Below are 23105 nucleotides of genomic sequence, written 5' to 3'. Positions count from 1 at the left end.
GAGAGTGAAGTACCATGTTTTTTGTGAGGTTTATGACGCTAGTGTTATTGAATTTTTATCGAGAGAATTTTGAGATTAACTTTGTAATCACTTAGCTCACGTTTCATCCAAATAATTTATGTATGATAGCTACATGCAACAACATATTTTGTCGCAACTATGGATAATGTTACACTTCTTTATTTCCTGCTATGCTAGGAGATAAACGAGTTGCCAAGCAAGTGACACATGCAACTAGTACTTTTCTGATCAAATTTGCGCCCAGCAAAATCAAGTTCAGAGTATCCAACTAAGACATAATTTGTCCATTTGGGGTATGATACACCCATTAGCAGTGTGCTAGTGAGATATCTCATGATGCGTTTTACCATATTGAGATGTAATTATTTGGGATTTACTTGAAAACGGGCACAATGACACACAACAAACATGATACTAGGACGAGATGCATTGAGATTAAGCAGATGCCCGATCATACCTCGGTACCTACTTTCTTCAACTAGCTTTTCTTCCTTTGTTTTTATCCAAGCTACATGATGTACCCATCAGAGTGGAGATATCCTTTGCTTTGTCCAACCTAAATATCTTGAGTAGTTCTTTATAGTAATTTACTTGATTAATGAATGTGTCTTCTTTAGATTCATAAACTTGAAATCATTGCCATCTCAAACTCAATATGCATCATCTCAGAAAATTTCTTACACTAGGATTCATTAGTACCACCAAATATGATATCTTCGATATAAGTTTAAAATATAAAATTTCATACTCATATTTTTTATGGAAAGTGTTTTATCAACATTCCCTCTTTTAAATCTATTTACTAGCAAAAACTTACTGAGACGGTCATACCAAACTCTATGACCATGTTTCACGATGTACATGGTCTTTTTTAGTCTGAAAACATGATCAAGAAAATAATGAGCTTACAAAACCTGAAGGTTGATCAACAAGCACTTCCTCTTGAGTGTAATCGTTCAAGAACACACTCTTTACATCCATATAGAAGAATTTAAAATCCAATGTGCATGAGAAATCTAAAAGCATCCTTATGGCTTCTAATTGAACTACAAAAACATAAGTTTCTTCTAAATAAAATAATTTCCAATGATTGTAACCTTTCACAAAAATTCTTGCTTTATTTCTCAAAACATTTCCATCCTCATGAAGCGTATTGCGAAAGACCCAACGGGTTCCAATAAATTAATTAGCTAAAGTTTTAGGAACAAGTTCACAAATGATGTTTCTTTCAAATTGATTTAACTCTTCTTTTATATCAAGAGACCAATGTTTGTATATGATACCTTTATCAACTTCTTTTTTCTTAATTTGGGAAAAAAATTCAAATGGTTACATACTTTGCTAAGAGATTGTAGAGTTCTAACTCCCTTAGAAATATCTCCATTGACATTTTGAAATGGATGGGCTTTAACTAACCTACATTCTTTGGGAAGATCTTGATGTTCTATATTTTATTCTTTAGTTTGACTTTGATTTTGTTCTTGATCTTTGTCTTCTAAAGATGTTTTCTCTAGAATTTCTACATAGTCAACAACTTATACTTCTACAGACAATGGGTTTGATTCATCAAAGGTAACATAAACTGATTATTCTATTGTCAAGTTTATTTTTTTTAAAACCTCTAAAATCTTTTATATAATTGGAATATCCTAGGAATGAGCCTTCATTAGCTTTTGCATCAAATTTCCCAAGATTATCCTTTTTGTTGTTAAAAACAAAGCATTTACATACGAATACATGCAAGTGATAAATTTTAGGCTTCCTTCCTTTGTATAACTAACAGGGCATCCGTTTTAGAATTTTCTTATTAAGACACAATTCATTACATGGAAGACATTGCTTACTGCATCGGCCCAAAAATATTTAGGAACATTAGTATCGTTGAGCATCATCCTTGATAGCTCTTCAAGATATCTATTTTTATTTTCTACTATTGTTAGAAAGTTCGGGAAATGGAAAAAGTAAACCGTATTCCATTCTCATTATAAAAACTTTCGAATTCATCATTCTGGACTTCTCAAGCATGATCAATTTGGATTGATGCAATGCTTAATCCTTTTTCATTCAAGATAACACTTGAAAGTTTTTGAAAGGCATAGAACACGATTTTTTTCGGAGATAAAAATGATTTCCATGTATACCGAGAGTAATCATTCACAACTACATTTCTGCCCAAAATTTTGGTTTTGGATGGACAAAAAATATCCATGAGAGAAATTTGTAAGGGCATATTTGTAGAAATAATATTTTTTTAGCTTGAAAAGAGACTCATACTTGTTTACCTTTTCGACACGCATCGTTTTCTTCATGATCTGTCATGAGACTTATGCTAGCTTCTTCATCATATGAGGAATCCATGTCATCGTCATCCTAAGAAATGTAAGTTTTCTTATATTACTTTTGGGGTTTCTCAAAGTTCTTTTGATTCAGGTACTTTTTTGTGTCTGAGGGTAGTTTGGTATTATGTGCCCTTTCTTTTTATATTCGAAACATATATGAGTGAAGGATGATTTTCCTTAATTATTTTATTGCTCCTCTTGTAGTTTTTTTAGTTTCATGAATCTTATGAAGTTATGAACGATCAACGTCATTTTTGCATCAGATTCAGAATCTTTTCTTTCTCTGTTTTGAGAGTTAAAGTTTTCTTCTTTATGTCACCTTCCTCATCATCTGCAAATTTTTTCAGCTTCATCTCATATTCTTGCAATTTACCAAAAAGAGTAGCTAAGTCCATTGATGAAAAACCCAAGATTTAGAAATTGAAGTGACTTTGGATTGTCAATTTCTTTTTAATCATCTAAGAGCTTTTACAACCAAGTCCTTATTTTGAAGAACTTTTCCAAGGGTTTTCATGTAATTAACAATGTGGATAAAGTTTTTATGTATATCATAAATATTTTTCTTCAGGTTTTATTCTAAAGAGTTTATATTCATGAGTCAATGTGTTAATCCTTGCCATGTTAACCCTGGTTGCACCTTCATGGATAACTTGATGTGTGGGAAAAAATGGACGACTTTTCACAGACTTCCACATATTAAAATTCATCTCTTCAATGAAGATTCTCAAATTCTTTTTCCATAATGCATACCCTTCTCCATTAAAGGACGAGGGTATGTTAAGTGAATCATTTGAGTAATTTCCTTCCTCCTTGAAGGGTTAGTCTTGAACATGAGTTATGCTTTTATGTCACTTGTTGAACAAGTGACTCCAAACGCAAGAGAGGGGGGGTGAATTGTGATGTTCAAAATTTGTGATTAAATTAAAAAATATTTTCTTAAAAAATATTTATGTTAGTTAGAAAATTTAAACAAAGATCAAGCAATGTAGAAATAGGAAATAAAAAATTCAATATAAGATAAAATAATTACCATATAACAAAGAGATTGGGTTAGAGATATTGCACCATAGTTTATAAAGGTTCAGCCTAACTACTTAGCCTACTCATGTCCCCAACAATGTTTTCTTGAGAGTTCCAATAGTAAAATGTCTTGAGCTTTTAAGGATATGCCGACAAGCCTTATTACAACATATGATATATTTTACACATGCTGATCTCCCAAGCAAAATGGAGCTTTTGACGCCATAGTTCACAAACTAAACAAAGATTTTGACCGGCTAATATCAAGAAACTAAGATTTTCCCAAGAACCAAATAGATATATTACCAAGATAATTTCAATATCCAAGAATATAAATAAAACAAGAGAACCACACTCTAAATGAAGAAAATTGAAGCACAAACGCCAGTATAACCAAACAGTCTCAAGTATTTTTCACTCACAATGCACTAAGACAACTTTAGTGAATGAATAAAATAGAGTAGAAACTGAGAAGAAAAAGATTCAAAGTGAACTATTGTGTATTTTAGAATGAGGATAAGCCCTTTATTTATAGGATGAAATATGTCTCAAAAAGAAAAACGATATATGGGCTTTTTAATGCATCAAATCATTAAGACTTAGGGTTAATTGATTAGATATGCCAAATATAGAATGTTTTCAAATTTGTCTTCACTAATTGATTATAATCTTATTTAAATGATTAGGAGGCGTTACAAATGAGTTAAGCAATTAACCCTAATATGGTTATCTAGTGTAAAAATCCATCATACAAGTTTAAACCATCTAGTAATCACTCAGGCGCAAGCATTAAAACATTTTCGGTAAATTTATAAAAAGAGATAGACTTTAAAAAATTGAGTGTGTGTGAGTTGTATTTGTATCATAGAAGTTACTCTTATACTTACAATATATTGATCACTCAAACAAAGAACTAGGTGAGCTTTCACAAATCATATCTTTCACAACCTTGATGCTTCAAGATCACATACTTGATTCATCATTGATTCAACACTTCATCTGATACTTGACTTCTTCTAACTTATGAGGCTTGATATAACTTATTTCATAGACACTGTCATCAAAGGATGCTTTACTAGAGATACTCAGAGACTCTATTAAATGTCGCTTGACATTAGGTGTTTTTAGCATCAAAACCACTAAGAAACACGCAAAAACTATTCAAGACCGAGAGCGATAGCGATGATAGTTTTAGCTTTGTTTTAGTTGTGAAACACATTACAAACATTTTAGATAGTAATATTTACTGAACGAAAAAATAGGTGAAAGATAGCATGATGAAGTTAAATTATTTCCTTACCACGACGACTTATTAAAAAAATCATCTACTTAATAATAAATGCTAAATTTAATAGTTATAATTGATTGTGAGTGACCTACTATTAAAATAATTTATGGAAAAACATATTTACACTTGTACCTTAATATAGATATTTTTAAATTGACCCAAATATTTATTCCAAATTACAACTATAATTTTGTTATCAATTCATACTAGTAATAATTAAAAGAAATAATAAAATATTATATGTATGTAAACATTAATTAAAGTATACAAATAATTGAACATTTTAAGGCTCTGTTTGGTAAAACTAGCTGGTAGTTGGTAGCTGATGATTTTTAGCTGGTAGCTGGTAGCTGATAGTTGGTAGCTGGTAGCTGATAGCTGATAAATTAATTTGAGTGTTTGGTAAATTAGCTGTTATACTAGCTGATAAATACAAAATGATTTAAAAGGAATTTCTTAATTAAGAAATTGATAGTCTCATTATATTATTGTATTATATAATTAAATTAATTTTATAAAATAAAAATATATATATTAGCAAACACACGCAGAAAAAATTAATATATATTAAAATTAAAAATAACATCAAAATATATCGAACTATTATATATAAATTTTTAAATGAACTTATATAATAAAATTTATATATAAATTTAATAAAATATATAAAATAAAATCATTACGATTTTGAATTCAATTATACTAATTTAAAATAATAATCTCTTAATATTTCATTAATTTAAAAATTAGCAACACTATCTCTACATTCATTACAAGACATGTAATTTTAATGTTGTTAAAAAATATTAAAATTATATTTTTTTTTGTTAATCGACACAAATATAATTATACAACGCAAAAACTGTTATATATATATATATATATATATATATATATATATATTGTATTTTTTTTAAAATAATAGGGGTTTAAATGAAATAAAAAGTCACAAGCTAAAAGCTATAAGCTCAAAAGCTCCTTTAAATAGCTTTTGAAAAAAAAGCTTAAAACTATTAAAAAAGCTACAAATTAAAAGCTAAATGACAATTACCAATCAGAGTTTTTTTGTTAATAGGAGCTGAAAAGCTAAAAGTTAAAAGCTAAAAGCTTTTTTTTTAGTGTTACCAAACAGACTCTAAATTTAATGATTTTTTTAATCTTGTTTATACCAATTAACTATAATTTATTTATTAGATCTTTAATTAATATTTTCAAATAATATTTATATAAATTGATCATGATGTTACCATTAGATATATTTGATTAGTGATTTTGTTAAAACTTATTTATACTAATTTAAAATAATTTAAAGACAGATACTTTATTAATTAATAGTTTACTAAAACTTATATGTACTAATTTTGTATGGATTAACAAGTATTTACTCAAAACAATTGTTTATTACATGTCATTATTATTTAAAGTGAACCATATTTTGGATGTTAGACAAATAGTGTTAAAGATATAAGTTTATTCTAGCAAGATGAACAAAAAGAAATGTTCGACAACTTTCCATTGTGGTTATAATTTATATGGCCACCTTCATTGTTGTTCTCATAATTTATATGATCACCTATCTTCTGAATTACAATTTTATTTTGTTCAGAAAAAAGTGTTGTTAGTCTCATAATATTTAAAAAAAAAATGGAGGATGGACACTTTAAAAGTGACATGATCCATATATTTATTGTTTTAAAATTTTAAGTGAGTATGTAGTATCTCTTTTATTTGAATGTGCTTTATAGTAAATCAAAGAATTCTTCTCTCATTCGTAAGGAAATAAATTTAAAACAAATCAAATAAACAAATCTTTGTCTGTATTTTTTTTCCTTTATCTTTAATGTGATATTTCTTGTGTAATTTCTCTATACCAAATATTTATTATTGCTCAATGTATTACATTGTTGTTCATGGCTTGAACACATATATTTATTTCTATCCAACAACACCCACCGACAAAAAGAAACCAATTCATGAAATTGGCATCCAAGGACGTTGCATTCACACTTAGGATATAACCGAAAATATAACCAAATACATATAATGAAAAGTGGAAAATTGTAATGTTTGATGTGTGTGGTAAATGAGGAAAGAAGAATGGGATTGAAGATAACTGGTTTGACTTTGATGCATGTTTGTTTCGTAGCAAAAGCCATAGTCAAATCAAATCATGGTTGCTGTAAATGAAACTAAGGCCTACACGTTTATTTAGAAACGTCTCATCATTCACACGTGTGGTCCCCAAATCATGATTGCCTCGTGGTTGCAATGATTGGCCAACCCGCACGAGTGGCTAATTTATTATAACATGGTTATGGGCCTTTCGATACACAAATCAAAAATCTACTGTATCATATACACCGCCCATTTTCTTTTCCCACCCATATAAAGAGATAATAATTAAATATGACAAGACTATCATATTTATTATCAATCAAATGTCTGAATAAAATATGATAAATTAATTTTAAAATTTATTATATTTAAAAGTAATGCACTGTCAATGTAAATTAGTTTTACACTATTATCCAATAGAATTATAACATTCTGCAATGTCATATCAATTTTTTTAAATCAAAATGTGATTTGGTTACATGCCTCTAATTGGTTAACAGTGTATTTTACACTGTAATTGCATATTCTTTTTTCTCTATACTTTGTTTCCCTAATTAAAAAAATTGATCGAAATATGAACTAATTAGAAATCAGCACGAAAGAAAATATTTTTATCGAATTATTTCTATAAAATATATTGAAAATATAATAAAAATTAATATTATACTAATACTTATATAATTAAAATTATAATAAAAATACAATAATTTGTAAAAAAATACAATTTTTAAAATTTTAAAATAAAATTATTATTAAATTTTAAAAGTTTTAAATTTAATATATTTTTCTTCTAAGAATAGTTAATCATTTACATATAGGTATATAAATTAAATAAAGATATTGTATATCTACTTGAAATTATTCATGTAAGTAAATTTTCTATTAACTAGTCATCTCTAAAATTAATATGCTCACATTGTATTCAAAATAGCTGAATGCCACCAGCTATCTTGAACTGCACTACAATAAAAATAAATCGTGTTTATTCATTAATTATCTCATATATTATCTTGGTATAAATAACTCTTATAAGGAGCTCATAAAAGTGAAATCCCTCTTTAAATAAGGGATTCACCTTTGGGGTAGATCATAAAATCACCTCAGGAGGTTTGACACACTTGTTTCGATCTTGGCGAAGATGTTCAAAGTCACCATCTCTTTAGAGGAAAATAAATAGCCCTTATTGAAGGAACGATAAAGATGAGGGAAGGTCAACACCCTAACTTAGAATGATAAACCTCATACTCTAAGGCTAAGGCTATATTTGGGAGTTTGGAGGGGAAGGGAGGGGAGGACTTTGAAAAATAGGATAAACAACAATACATAAAACATACTTATATTATATATGTATTGAATCGGTCCGATTTTACATGATAAACAACAATACATACAAAAATGGTCATTACAAACAAAAAACGATCCGGAACAAACTAAAATTCACCGAACCAATAGGTGGATCCTAAGTCCAAAATAGGTACGTTCTTCGACCGCTCTCTATTTTGCTCGCGCTCTTGGCTCATCATTTCTTCAAACTCCGCCATTCTTGAAACGAACGGATCCGGCCAAGTCTCCGCCTCATTTGAACGATGTGCCGTCCATTGACAAGAAGTAGCCGGTATAGGACACCCCGGTTTCAAAAACACTTGGACGAAGTGGCGCGATCGTAGATACCCGATGCATATGATGCGGTTTGACGCGTCCAACGGCGGTCGACTATGAAGTGGAAAGAAAGTCTCACTTAGTCCAAACCTTGTCAAATCGACACACACCATATCATATGCACTTGCTATTAGATGACCCATATCGGGGAATGACATCCACTTCGAAACCGGAGCGATACCGGTAAGTGATGGAACAAGTGCATCATGAATTTTTGCAAACTTTTCTTGATTTTCATATAGTCGGCCGTAGATGTCCCGATACGAAGTCAACTCCGCAATGAGTTCTCGTCGGACTAAAGTGTGATTATTTTCCCCTTTACCGAGCAAACCCGCAACGGCCCGATATCCACAACTGTCGTCGCCTCCAACATCAACGATGTTATCGATATATTTGTGCATAAAAAGTGGCATCTCATCAATGTAGACAATCGGTGATTTTTTGATCGGCGGTGTGCGAGGTGGCTTCGAAATACGGGCTCCTTTGTTACCACTACACTTGGACTTCGGTGTCGGTGAATCCGGGAATGATGCATCAACATGTTCAAAGTAGGAAGGAGATCGTTTTGTTGATGTGTCTTCTTGTGTAACTTTGGACTTTTTCGGTGCACCTTTCGTTTTAACCGATTGAGATGGCGATTTCAGATCGGTGGTCTCCGGAAATGCAATTTTTCGCAATTGTTCTTTTATGTGCATTTTTGTGGTGTCATCCGCTTTAGCAAACTTCTCCATTATCACTTCCAACTCGTCGGAGATGGTGATTTTGGAGTCATTTTCTTTCGGCGGGTCAAAATCATCAAAAATGATAAAATAGTGAAGGAGGGAAAATTGTATATGCAGGAATATTTTCGGAAATGAACTTCCGAAATACTCACGGTTTTGAATTTTTTTTTACTTCGGAAATGCATCTCCGAAAACACCACTTTTTTGGTGTTTTCGGAGATTCATTTACGAAAAGTATGAAAATTCAAAAAAATAATAACTTCGGAGATGCATCTCCGAAGCAGGGGTAATTTTGGGATTTCGCTGGGGGTGACCCCCATAGGAAGGTGGGTAAAGAAAAATTCTTTTTTTAAAACTTTATTTTTGGAAGCCTTCCCCTCCCCTCCCCTTCAAACTCCCAAGCATAGCCTAAGTATTCAGATAAGGAAGACATCCAATGGCGCTAGAAAAAGGCTTTTTGAAGCCTCATATTCGACATGCACCCTAAATAAACATGGAACAAAACTACCCAACTATCTTTTCGATAGACATGGAACTGCAACATAAAAAAGAGTTTTAACTATGTAACACTACTAGAAAAATTACTTTTTATGACAACGATTTCACCTCGCATAATCAAAAATTGAGGTATACTTCATGAACGCGTCATGTTTTTTTCTTAAAAAAATATACAATTTAATTTTTTGATTTTTTTTTAAAACCGAGGGGTATACTTACACAATGTACATGATTCGATTCCTAACAACTTCATATTATGTTTTTATTTCAATTAAAGTGGTGTCTTCCTGGACATTTTATTTCTAATATAAAAATATGCTACTTTTAACCTCAGTTTTGTTTCCAATTGAGGAGAAATTTTCTATGATATATATAGCTTAACTGGTAGCGTTCAATTTCACTTGTCTAAACATCACAAATAGAACCCTAACGAATAGTCCTTAACAAGAGATCCCTAAACAAGGAGAGCCTTAAACACATATCATATTCAATACGAAGATGATATATGTTTAGGACTCTCGTTTCTTTTTCAGAAATGCAAATCATTTTCTTTCACTTTTTCATCAGAGATCTGATCCGTCAGACATCACTACTCACATTGTTGTTGTTTAAATATATTTATGTTATAAGGTTTGTTTTGTTGTTGATGTTGTGATTCTTGTTATTGAGTTTAGTAAATTTAATGTTGATTGTTTGTTTTATTAATTAACTCATCTTTGAACATCTAACATATTAAATTGATTTTGGAAATAAACAAATTATGTTGTATTAGAAATAAATCTTACACTAATTAATGATTTTCTAGCATTTTGCAACTCATCATTGATCTCATGCTCTTTATCGTTAAAATATCTCCAATATTTCTAGTTTTAGTTCAATTTTCTTCCATATTTGTTCATTTATCAAAGCATCAAATTGTATGTTTTCACGAATGAATTTTTAGAAAAGGAAGTGTTGAATAAAAAACTTGAAATATTAAAGAGATTTTAACCATAAAAGAGCATGATATGAATTATGAGTTACAAGATACTCGAAAATTATTGATTAGTGTAAATTATTCTTTAAATATGATTATGTTCCTAACCAATTTCGATAAGTTATATGTTCACTTAAGGTTTAGTGAAATAAGTCATCCACATTAAATTTAATAAATTCAATCGTGTTTTACCCTAGGTTTTATGTTAAAATAGAGGTAAAAAGTATTACACCAGAGGGGAAAAGTATCATTTATTCCCTCCATTTTTGAATATAATCAAGGAAAAAGTAGATTAAATTTTTAGTTTTTTTAAAATAGTGTCTTTCTTTTTATTTTATTTTTTATTTGTTAATTAATTGATATATTCTTTCGGTTTTAGGAGTTAGATAATTAAATTTTACTATAAAAGCACTCGTTCATTAAGTTCTAACCTAAATCTAACTCATCTATAGCAAATTCAAACTGATATACCTTATTTTTTAGGATGAATTACAAAACTAAAAAAATCTTCAAAGTCATGTGTTGTATGTTGATAAGTTCACTTTACTCTTTCTTCTCATCTTCTCATTTCTATAGGGAAAGCATTTTGACCCTAGAACCTACTCAACCATTCTTTCTTTCCTATTTGTCAAAATAACCAAATTATGGATGACACGATTTTTTAAAAACTTTCCCTTGCATAATTTTGGATCGTGTTACTCCTTCGTCTCAAAATAAATATCGTTTAAGGTTGTTACACACAGATTAAGAAAAATAATGATTGAGTTAATAAAGATAACATTTTTACAAAATTACCCTTAATTACTATTGGTTGTTATATATTGTCATGACTTGAAAATAGTGTAAATAAGGGGTAAAGTTGATAAAAGTTATTAGAGTAGAGTATTGTGTTGTATTGTGGACTGCCACCTGTCCTTTGTATTTCCCTATTACCTGCTATTGCAGGTCACCTGTTACATGTATATAAGTAACAGGTGCCTCTTTCTATTGAGTAATGAAAATCATAATAACAGATTTCTAACAGAATTCAGTTACAGCACCATGAAGTGCTTCTCTCTCTACTCTCTTTCTCTTTCTAACATGGTATCGGATTAAGCCTTCGATCCATCGTTTTCCTTGCTCCGATGGCGCAACCTTCTTCTCCAGTGCGATCTCTATCCGGTGCGACGGCGACGTCACCTCTTCAGCCGTTTGACGATTCAAATCGTCTCCATTTTTCGCTCAAGATTGCGCAGAAGTTAGATGAAAAGAACTTTCATCTCTGGCGCCAACAGATTGAACCGTACATCAATGCTCACGGTCTCACGGAGTTCGTCGTGTGTTCGCGAATTCCGTTACAGTTCGTTGATGATGCAGCGCGTGCGAACGACACCGTCAACCTGGAGTACACGCGCTGGTTGCAGAAGGATCAGATGTTGCTATCGTGGTTGCAATCAACGCTCTCCAATGAAATTCTGTCTCGTGTACTTGGATGTTCGCATGCTCACGAACTCTGGGATCGCTTGTTTGGTTACTTTCAGAAGCAAACACGAGCATGAGCACGTCAACTTCGTGTTGAACTTCGTGCGACTTCCTTGGATAATCTGACAATTCAGGAGCATTTACTCAAGATTCGTACCACAGTTGATGCACTTGCTTCCATTGGTGATCCTATACCAGTTTCTCATCATATTGATGTGATTCTTGAAGGTCTTCCTTCAGAATTTTCACATGTTGTATCTGTTATTGAGAGCAAGTTTGGTGTCATGGATCTTGATAAAGTTGAGATCCTTCTTCTTGCACATGAGCTTCGCCTAAACAAGTTCAAGAAGTCTTCACCTCCAGATCTTGTTTCTCTCAATCTTACACACACTGCTTCTCCTACCACCACTCCTAATGAGTCTGCTTCAGCAACCACTGCGGCTCCTACACAAGTGTCTAGTCAGCCTTCTGATTCTGAAGCTCAGCATACTCGTGGTGGTCGTACCTTCAGAGGAGGACGTTCTGGTAGAGGCAGAGGTGGCAGATTCTCTTCAGCTATGGTGCAGTGTCAAGTGTGCTCTAAAGCTGGTCATACTGCTCTGAATTGCTGGCATAGGTTCAATCAGCAATTTCAACCAACCTATGGTGCTCAATACAATCAGGTGTGGACAACTTCTCCTACTCCTATGGCTGTTCAAGCTGCCAATGTCTGGACCAGGCTTACTACTCCTTATAAACCTGCTCAAGCTGTAGCTGTTTCTGGTGCCTTTGTTTCTCAATCTGTTCCCAATGCCTTTGTTGCTCAAACTGTGCCTGCAACTAATGCCACCACTGTCTGGTATCCAGATTGTGGGGCTTCTTATCATGTAACAAATGATTCCAGAAATTTGCAGCAAGCTGCTCCTTATGAAGGACATAATCAGATTCTAATTGGAAACAGTCAAGGTTTGGATATTATTTCTACTGGCTCTAGCAATTTTCAATCTCCTACACAGTCTCATACAACTCTCACCCTTAACAAGTTGTTACTTATCCCTTCCATTACTAAGAATTTAATTAGTGTCAGTCAGTTTTGTCGCGATAATACTGTCTATTACTTGTTCACTTCTAATACATGTCTTGTTAAATCCCAGGCCTCACATGAAGTGTTGCTAGAGGGCTCTGTAGGTCCTGATGGTCTTTATGCCTTTCCTCCTCTTGATCTGTCTAGCACCAGCTCTTTGGTCTCCTCCAGCTCAAGATCTTCTTCTCTTGCACCTAGTATCAACTCAACTTTTGTGTCTCCTACTGTCACTAGTCTTAAGTCTGGTGTTGTGTCACCTAATGTAACTAGTTTCAATTCATCAAATAAGTGGCACTTAAGGTTAGTTCACCCTAACCAGCAGACACTTAAACTTGTACCCAATAGTTGTAATATTCCCTTCAATAATAAAGAGTTCATTTCATTTTGTACAGCTTGTTGTATGGGAAAGTCTCACAGACTTCCTTCTTCACCTTCACACACTGTCTACACTAAACCTCTAGAGTTGATATATGGATATATTTGGGGACCTTCCCCTAATGTCTCTACTCTTGGTTTCAAATACTACATGTCTTTTTTAGATGCTTATTCCAAGTTTACTTGGATTTATTTTCTCAAGAACAAGTCAGAAGCTATAGCTATTTTTCAACAGTTTAAAGTGATGGTTGAATTGCAACATGGTACTCTTATCAAGGCATTTCAATCTGACTGGGGGGTGAATTTAGACCCTTTAATAAAGTACTGACTGATCTAGGTATTGTTCACAGGGTTGCCTGCCCTCATACTCATCACCAGAATGGTGTGATTGAGAGAAAACATAGACATATTATTGACACTGGCCTCACATTACTGAGTCAAGCCTCTCTTCCCCTAGCTTATTGGGATTTTGCCTTTTCTACTGCAGTATATTTGATAAATAGATTGCCCTCTGCTTCTGTTCATTCTCAGGTTCGTTAGACTTTGCTATTTGGTGTCAAACCTGACTATCACTTCCTTAGGATGTTTGGTAGTGCTTGTTTTCCTTTACTCAGACCCTACTCCACCCATAAATTTAACTTCAGGTCTCAAGAGTGTCTGTTTTTAGGGTATTCTACTTTTCATAGAGGTTATATATGCCTTTCTCCTTGTGGCAAACTCTACATCTCCAAAGATGTGTTATTCAATGAGTCTAGGCTTCCTTACTGAGATCTTTTCTCCTCTACTAAACCTAAACTCAGTCCTAATGCCTCATCCTCCCTATCTCTCTCTCCTTTACCTATGTTTTCTGTGTCTTCTAACTCACCCATTACTACATCTCCTCAACTTGGGGCTGAATCATCTTCCTCAGCTCCTATTTCTCCCACTGTTTCCAGTTCTGTTCCTTTGAACTCTGGCAGCCTCTCTCATTCTGCTGACTCACCTTCCTCTGAGCACACTCAAGTTGCCATTAGATCTCATCACACCCTCTATAGTGGCACTCCTAATAGCATTTCTCCCAGTCATTCTGACTCCAGCAGTTCTTCCAGTCAGACTACCTCCTCTGAGGCAGCTATTGTTATTCCTAACAACGTTGTTCCTGTAGAAGCTGTTCTTGTCAATCATCATTCCATGACCACTAGAGCCAAAGCTGGTTTCAAGCAGCCCAAACTAGAACCAAGGGTATTGCTTACAGTTGCTGAACCAAAATCTGTAAAACAAGCTCTCACCAATCCTAAGTGGCTGGCTGCTATGCAAGCAGAATTCAATGCTCTCTTATCCAACAAGACTTTGACACTTGTACCTCTTCCACCTAATAGACAGGCTATTGGCAGCAAATGGGTGTTCAGGGTTAAGGAAAACCCTGATGGTTCAGTAAATAAGTACAAGGCCAGGCTTGTTGCTAAGGGTTTTCACCAAAGAGAAGGGTTTGATTTCAATGAGACATTCTCCCCTGTGGTAAAGCCTATTACAATCAGAATTATTCTCACTATTTCCCTCTCCTATAACTGGTCTATTTAGCAGCTTGATGTGAACAATGCTTTTCTCAATGGTTTGCTTGATGAGGAAGTCTACATGGTGCAACCCCAAGGTTTTGAGCAGTCAGATTCCTCTTTAGTTTGCAAACTGAATAAGGCTATCTATGGCCTTAAACAGGCTCCCAGGCAATGGTTTGAGAGACTGCAAACAACTCTGGTGCAGCTCAAATTCCACCCAAGTAAATGTGATCCCTCTCTTTTCACTTACTTTGAAGGTGGTCATACAGTTTACATTCTGGTGTATCTTGATGATATTATCATCACTGGCAGTTCAGGCTCCCTACTGCAAACAATCATTACCAAGCTGAATGTTGCCTTTTCACTCAAACACTTAGGTGATTTGGATTATTTCCTTGGCATCCAGGTTACAAAGGTTGCTCCTCAGGCCCTTCTTCTTACACAGTCTAAGTATATCAAAGATTTGCTGCATAGGACTAATATGCTTGACTGCACACCTGTTACTACCCCTATGCAATCTACTTGTAAGCTCACCAAGGTTGGGTCTCCTCCTCTTAATGATCCTTACATGTATAGGTTAGTGGTAGGAGCACTCCAGTATGCTACTCTTACTAGGCCAGACATTGCCTATGCTGTTAATAAGGTTTGTCAATTTATGGCTCAGCCACTTGAGGCACATTGGGTAGCTGTAAAAAGGATCTTGAGGTATCTTAAGGGTACTATTTCTCGTGGGCTACACCTCACTGCTTTACCCTTATCCACTGCCCCTTCCATTAAGCTTTTTTGTGATGTCGACCGGGCCTCTGACCCTGATGATAGGAGAAGCACCTCTGGGGCAGCAATCTATTTTGGGTCCAACTTGGTCTCATGGTGGTCCAAAAAGCAGCATGTGGTGGCTAGGTCAAGCACTGAGTCTGAGTTCAGGAGTATGGCACATGCTGCAGCTAATGTTTTGTGGATTCAAACTCTTCTTCAAGAGTTATTCATTACTTGTCAGATTCCTCAAATTCTGTGTGACAATCAATCTGCAGTTTTGCTGGCTCATAATCCTGTTATGCAAACCAAGACCAAGCACATGGAAATTGACCTTTTCTTTGTAAGGGAAAAGGTCCTCACCAAGCAACTGCAAGTTATTCACATTCCTGGGATTGATCAGTGGGCAGATGTTCTTACAAAGCCCTTGGCCTCTACAACTTTTCTGGCACTTAGGCACAAACTCAGGGTAGCAGCCTCCCCATGAGTTTGTGGGGGGGGGGGGGGGGGGGGGGGGGGGTATTAGAGTAGAGTATTGTGTTGTATTGTGGACCGCCACCTGTCCTTTGTATTTCCCTATTACCTGCTATTGCAGGTCACATGTTACATGTATATAAGTAACAGGTGCCTCTTTCTATTGAGTAATGAAAATCATAATAACAGATTTCTAACAGAATTCAGTTACAGCACCATGAAGTGCTTCTCTCTCTACTCTCTTTCTCTTTCTAACAAAAGTTAGTTAATGTTGCATTGGAAAAGTAAATAGACTATTATTTTGAGACAACTTTTTATGACTAAAAAAATACTTATTTTAGAACATAGGGGGTAGATTCTACGGAACCACACAATATATAAATGAACTAATTTATCAAAAATATCTAACTTAAAATATTATATACGTCTGTGTTAAATCTTAATTACATCTCTTTCAAAATTAGATTGTAGTTTTTGCACCTAGACTTTTCTCTAAAAGAGTTGCGATTTTTCCTGTTTTAATTCCACAAAGATATAGATAAAATATCATTTATCACTTTCTAATTGAGTAACTAATTTTCCACTCACTTAGTCATTTAAAGAGAAGAAAAATTGAAACACCGAGAGTAGAAAATTAAATAAGAAAGAAAACTACGTACAGAAAAATACAAAGTATTTCACATTGTCAATCTTTTCATGCATTGAAGTTTCTATATGAAGATTAGAACATGGGAAAGAGAAAAAGGGTACACCATGTAAAAATACTAATAGACAAATATTGAAAATAACTTATTTTGTCATGTTTTAATATATCAGTAATATTTTAATGAGATGGAGAATAAAATCTTTTAATGGATTAGCCTCATCCAATCCTACTAAAATGATGAGGAATGATACGAGACTTTCAAGAAATAAAAGTTATTATGAAAATAAAAAAATAAAAAAACATTAATGAATGAAAACAAAGAGTGTTTTTAATGGTAAATTCTATTTTGAATTATTTTATGAATTTCATTAAGGCACATCATTTTAAAGTAATTTAAAAAACTTTAATTTTAATCGTACAATCTTAAAGAGTTTATAGTAAGTTTAGCGACATCATCCTCAAAACTTTTGAGATAGAAATTCATCTGTGAAATCTATTATCTACTGTGGAAGTCATTTGGTGTACGCCTGCTAGGGAATGTATTAAGTATAATATTGATGGTGTGGCTTTGGGGAATCCGTTTTTAGCTGCTTGTGGCGGTTTGTTTAGAGACGAAAATGTCAATGCCTTGTTTTTGCTGAATTTATGGCAACAATTTTAGCTATATAGAAGGCTAAGGATATGAATTGAAATAAACTTTAGCCGGAGACGGATTGTATACTTATTGTGAAGAAATGAGACTAGATATATGTTTAATGATATAAAAAGTAATGAGAAAAATAATATTTACAATATACTTATAAGTTAAATATTAACTATGTCTCTTTCAACCATTAAATTAAGTGTTTTGCACCCCCACTTTATCTAAAAAGATTGTAACTTTTATCGAAAAGAATTGTGATAGTTTCTGTCTTAATTCTACAACCATATGAATCTTATCTCACTTTCTAATTAATTTTGCATTCATTTAGTCATTTCAAAAGATAAAAATAAAAATACAGAGAATAAAAAACTAAGTTAAAACAAACATACCAAAAGAAAAATACAAAATGACTCACAATCTTAATCTTTGCATGGGCTGAACTTTCTATATGAAGATAAGAATATAGGAAAATCATACAGACTATTCTCCATAACGGCTGCGATATATTGTGTCTTAATTCCACAATTATATGAATACAAAATCATAGGTCACTTTCTAATTGACCGACTAATTTTTCATTTTTTTTATTTGGTTAGAAAAAAGAAAAAGAAAACACAAACTCAATATAATAAGAAACAAGTACTTGTGAATGATAAAAAATTGTATCACAATATTAAGATTTGTCTAAGTTCAGTGGTGTTCAAAATCGAATTAATCTGAATGTGATGTTCAAATTAATCTGTAAATTGATTTAAAATATATAATTTAAAATTGAGTATAAATAGTATGTTTGAATTTTATTTTGTAAAAATTGCTCAAATATTAAATTTAAAATTTAAAATTAATCAAATCGAAATAGTATGTTTTTATATCACTATGATGTATTATATTAATATATTATTGATTGATTTTAAATTTTATAATAGAATTTATTAGTTTTCTTTTAATATTTATATGCTTCAATCATAATTAATTAATTTCATTATCTTATATAATATATATAATATTATATATTCATCTATTTTTTCTTATATTTTTATAATATTATTATTTTAAAAATATTTAATTTATAAATTTGGATACTCAAAAACCACTTTAAAATAAATCACATTAAGTAGAATCAATTCTTATTTTTATAAATTGTCCTCCAAAATCGAATCAACTACAATTACTTATAACTTTGCATCAAATAAATTTTTAATTCAATAACTGATTAAAACCACACTGCAAAAGTTTAATTGTACGTTTGATTTCACGTGAGCATCCAAAATTGATTATGTATGTCTAAAATTGATTTTAACATGTTCTGTTACTCTAGGGTATTAGATGTGTAATTCAGTTTTCAGCATGTGGTTATTGATTGCTTAAAAAGTGGTTACTAACAGTTCAACATGGGGTTACTGATATTTCAGTAAGTGGTTAGTGATAGTTCAACATGTGATTACTAATAGCTTAGCACGTGGTTACTGATAGTTTAAAATATGGTTATTGATAGTTCAACATGTGGTGAATGCTAACTATGTATGTGGGCACTAACAAGAAGTTGGTTAGTTAGTTAGTTAGTTAGTTAGTTAGTAGTATAATCCTATATAAAGGATGTAACACATGTTTGTAAAAAAATTAATTTCATTTCGACAATACTTCTCTCTCTCTCTCTCTCTCTCTCTCTCTCTCTCTCTCTCAATTACTCTTTATTCTTCTATATTTTTCTCAATTTGTAAATAACTTGTAATTCAAGTTATCCAACAAGTTGGTCTCTAGACCACCAGTTTGATATTCAATGTCCATCAATGGAAAGTAGGACTACAACTTCTAATCAATTCCCAGCCAATCCACTAATTTTCAAGGGAGAAAACTATGATAAATGGTGTGCGCAGATGAAAGTGATATTTAAATTTTAAGATGTTCTTGAAATCATGAATGATAGTTTCTTGGCATTACAGAGAAATTCTATTGAGGCGCAAATAGTTTTTCATCGTAAAATGAGCAAGAAATATGATAATGGTTTATTCTTGATCCATCAGCGTGAGGATTCAAATATCTTTGAAAAGATCATTGAGCAAGAAAAGACTTAACATGTGTGAGATACTCTCAAGAAGTTGTATGGTGGGAATGAGAATTGAAGAAAGTAAAGATGAAATCTTTGAGGAAACAATATAACAATATGAAAATGAATGATGATGAAGCCATTGTTGAGTTCTTCTCAAAGTTGGTGGCTTTAACAAACCACATAAAATTGTGTAGAGAGAAGATCTTTGAATTATAGAAAATGGAGAAGATGTTAAGAGTAATTCCTTCCAAGTTTGACGACATTCTTGTGACCATTGAGGAGTCCAAAGATTTTTTTAAAGATTAAGCTTGAAGAATTACAAACATTTCTTGAAACATATGAGTTGAGGCTGAAATAGATAAGTACAGAGAAGGTGTCTAAACAAGCTTTGCATGCCAAATTCATCAGGAAGATGGAAAAAAATCCCTCAAATAACAACAAAGTCAAAGAAAAATGGAAGAAGAAGTGGAATGAAGGTGATGGTGCATGTAAGAACTCAAGAATTCAAAATGAGATAAGCAAGAATGGTGCAGCTCAGAATTAGAAATTCAAAAAGAAAATTGAGATGAAGGAGGTTTATTGCTATTGCTGTTAGAATTTTGGTCATTATGCTCGAGATTTCTATTTCATTAAAGAGTTTAATTGAGGTGACAAGAATGTGGCTCAGTTTTCACATGCTTGTGGTAGTGATTCAAAAGAGTTCATTTTGATGGCTACAACACATTTAGCTCAAGAGAAAGCAAATGTGTGGTACCTTGATAAAGGTTGCAGCAATCAAATGATAGGTAACAAAAATAGTTTTATAAAACCTCATGAATCAATGATGAGACCCATCAGATTTGCTAATAATACCATTGTTACATCAGAAGGAGTGGAAAACATTCTTGTGAAGAAAAAGAATGGAGAAAAAGCAATAATTTGTGATGTCTTGTATGTTCCTTCTATCGCAAGCAACTTGATTAGTTTGGGTCAATTGCTTGATAAATATTGTTATGTTGCAGAACCAGATATAGAAAGTCTTTCATTGTGGAACCAGAAATAGAAAGGATGATGGAAACTATGGTGGAGCGAGATTTCCATAGCACTATAATGATGTGGCATCGTGGATCTAAGGTTGAGATCGTTTTTCTTCTTGAACCATAGGCGTTGATCTTGAATCGACGTCATTACTCTCTGATACGAAGGAAGAAAAAAATCCCTCAAATAACAACAAAGTCAAAGAAAAATGGAAGAAGAAGTGGAATGAAGGTGATGGTGCATGTAAGAACTCAAGAAGTTAGAGTGAGATAAGCAAGAATGGTGCTGCTCAGAATTAGAAATTCAAAAAGAAAATTGAGATGAAGGAGGTTTATTGCTATTGCTGTTAGAATTTTGGTCATTATGCTCGAGAATTCCATTTCACTAATGAGTCAAATTGAGGTGACAAGGGTGTGGCTCACTTTTCACATGCTAGTGGTAATGATTCAAAAGAGTTCATTTTGATGGCTGAAACACATTTGAATCAAGAAAAATCAAATGTATGCTACCTTGATAAAAGTTGCAGTAATCACATGACAGATAACAAAAATATTTTATAAAACTTCATGAGTCAATGATGAGATCCATCGGATTTGCTAATAATACCATTGTTACATCAGAAGGAATGGAAAACATTCTTGTGAAGAAAAAGAATGGAGAAAAATAAATAATTTGTGATGTCTTGTATGTTACTTCTATGGCAAGAAACTTGATCAGTTTAGGTCAATTGCTTCATAAATATTGTTTTGTTGCAGAACCAGATATAGAAAATGTTTCATTGCGGAACCAAAAATAGAAAGGATGATGTAAACTATGGTGGATCGAGGTTTCCAGAGAACCACAATGATGTGGCATCGTGGATCTAATATTGAGATCGCAGTGCTGTTTGAACCAGAGGCATTGATCTTGAATCCACGTCACTATTATCAGATACGATGAATCATGGGGGGGTGTTGGCATGGTTAGCACTCTAACACAAGAAAAGGGGGTTTGAATTGGGTTTCAAGATTTAAATCTTTTTCTCAACCAAGACAAACAAAGGAAGAACAAGGAATAGAAACAAAGAACACGATATTATTATCCTAGTTCACTGTTAACGAAGTTACTCCAGTCCACCCGCCAAGGTGATTTTGCCTTTTCAACAAGGACTTATTCCACTATAATCAAACTGATTACATAACATAAAGACTACCCATCAATGTCTTATTGAAAATTTCTGACTATACCATAGTCTCTCAAGGAACACAATCAACTTACAAGTTGAAATACAAAGAGTCTGTGTTTACAAGATGCTTCTTAAAAGCATATTGCACAAATGAAATACAAATATAACACAACAGTGTTTGAGCAAGTTAATGAACAAGAGTTCCTTTCTATTTACAAATTTTCAAATGAACAAAGTTCCAGCATATTCAAAGTTTCATTCAGTAGTTCGTTGTTGTTGCATTCTTCCAAGTCTTCATTACATAGGCATCAAAAGATTCGTTGGAGGGTGAAGATGGAATTGCATAATTTCTTAGTTGTTTTCTTTATAACAGTCAGCAGAGAGTTGTATACAACGTTGTACAATAACACAGTCCTTGCGCCACAAAACATGCGTAGTGGAAGTAATATTTGATTTGTACCATGTACTATTTTGTCTCACGTAATTTTTTTATCTTATCTTCTAATCTTCAGAGGCTTCAGATTGTAGAGTGATGAAGCATGTTTAGAAGGATAAAAAATCTTAGCAAGTCTTTAGAACATTGTCTTCAGAATCTTTAGAACTTGTTATCCAGAACCTTGTCTTCAGATTATTCAAAACTTGGTCTTTAGAATTTGTGCCAAAATTCAGATCTTGAGAGTCCTTAGAAGCTCGCTTATCAAAGTCACAGTCAGAAGCAGTTACTTGCATTATATCAGAAGCATAGTCAAAAGCGCGTTCCAGATCTTGACTTATCTTTGTAGAGCACGATTTGTATCTTCCCGTGGCCAGAATGTAGAGCACACTTTTTATATTGACGTCACACGCCATACTATCAGAGTTAGAATCTGAAAGCAAAAGTTACGCACTTGACAAAGACCATTAGGGTACAATATTTTTCTTTAAGATATCATGTATTTTTATCATCAAAACTAAAGGCCAGATGCATAACCAATTCTTATTTTTACAAGTTTAGGGTTAAAGATAGTGGTAGTGAAAGTGTAGATTATATATTGAGTACCTGAAAAACCCTTTGTATAGGTATTTATACCTTGGACTTGGTGGAGTAGGCTAGATAATGGACCTCGTGCAATTGGGCCTCTGGATGACATGAAATAAATACTATAGAATAAGGTTAGAAGAAAGGGAGCTCAAGGTGTATGATGAAAGGTCACAACTAATTTTGAAGGCACTTTTATCAACTAACAATATATTATAGATCATGATCAACATGTTAGACTATCAATGTTTTGCATCAACCATAGTT

This window comes from Vicia villosa, linkage group LG2, assembly GCF_029867415.1.
Source record: "Vicia villosa cultivar HV-30 ecotype Madison, WI linkage group LG2, Vvil1.0, whole genome shotgun sequence".
NCBI classification, from domain to species: domain Eukaryota; kingdom Viridiplantae; phylum Streptophyta; class Magnoliopsida; order Fabales; family Fabaceae; genus Vicia; species Vicia villosa.
Note: the sequence above shows the minus strand (reverse complement) of the source record.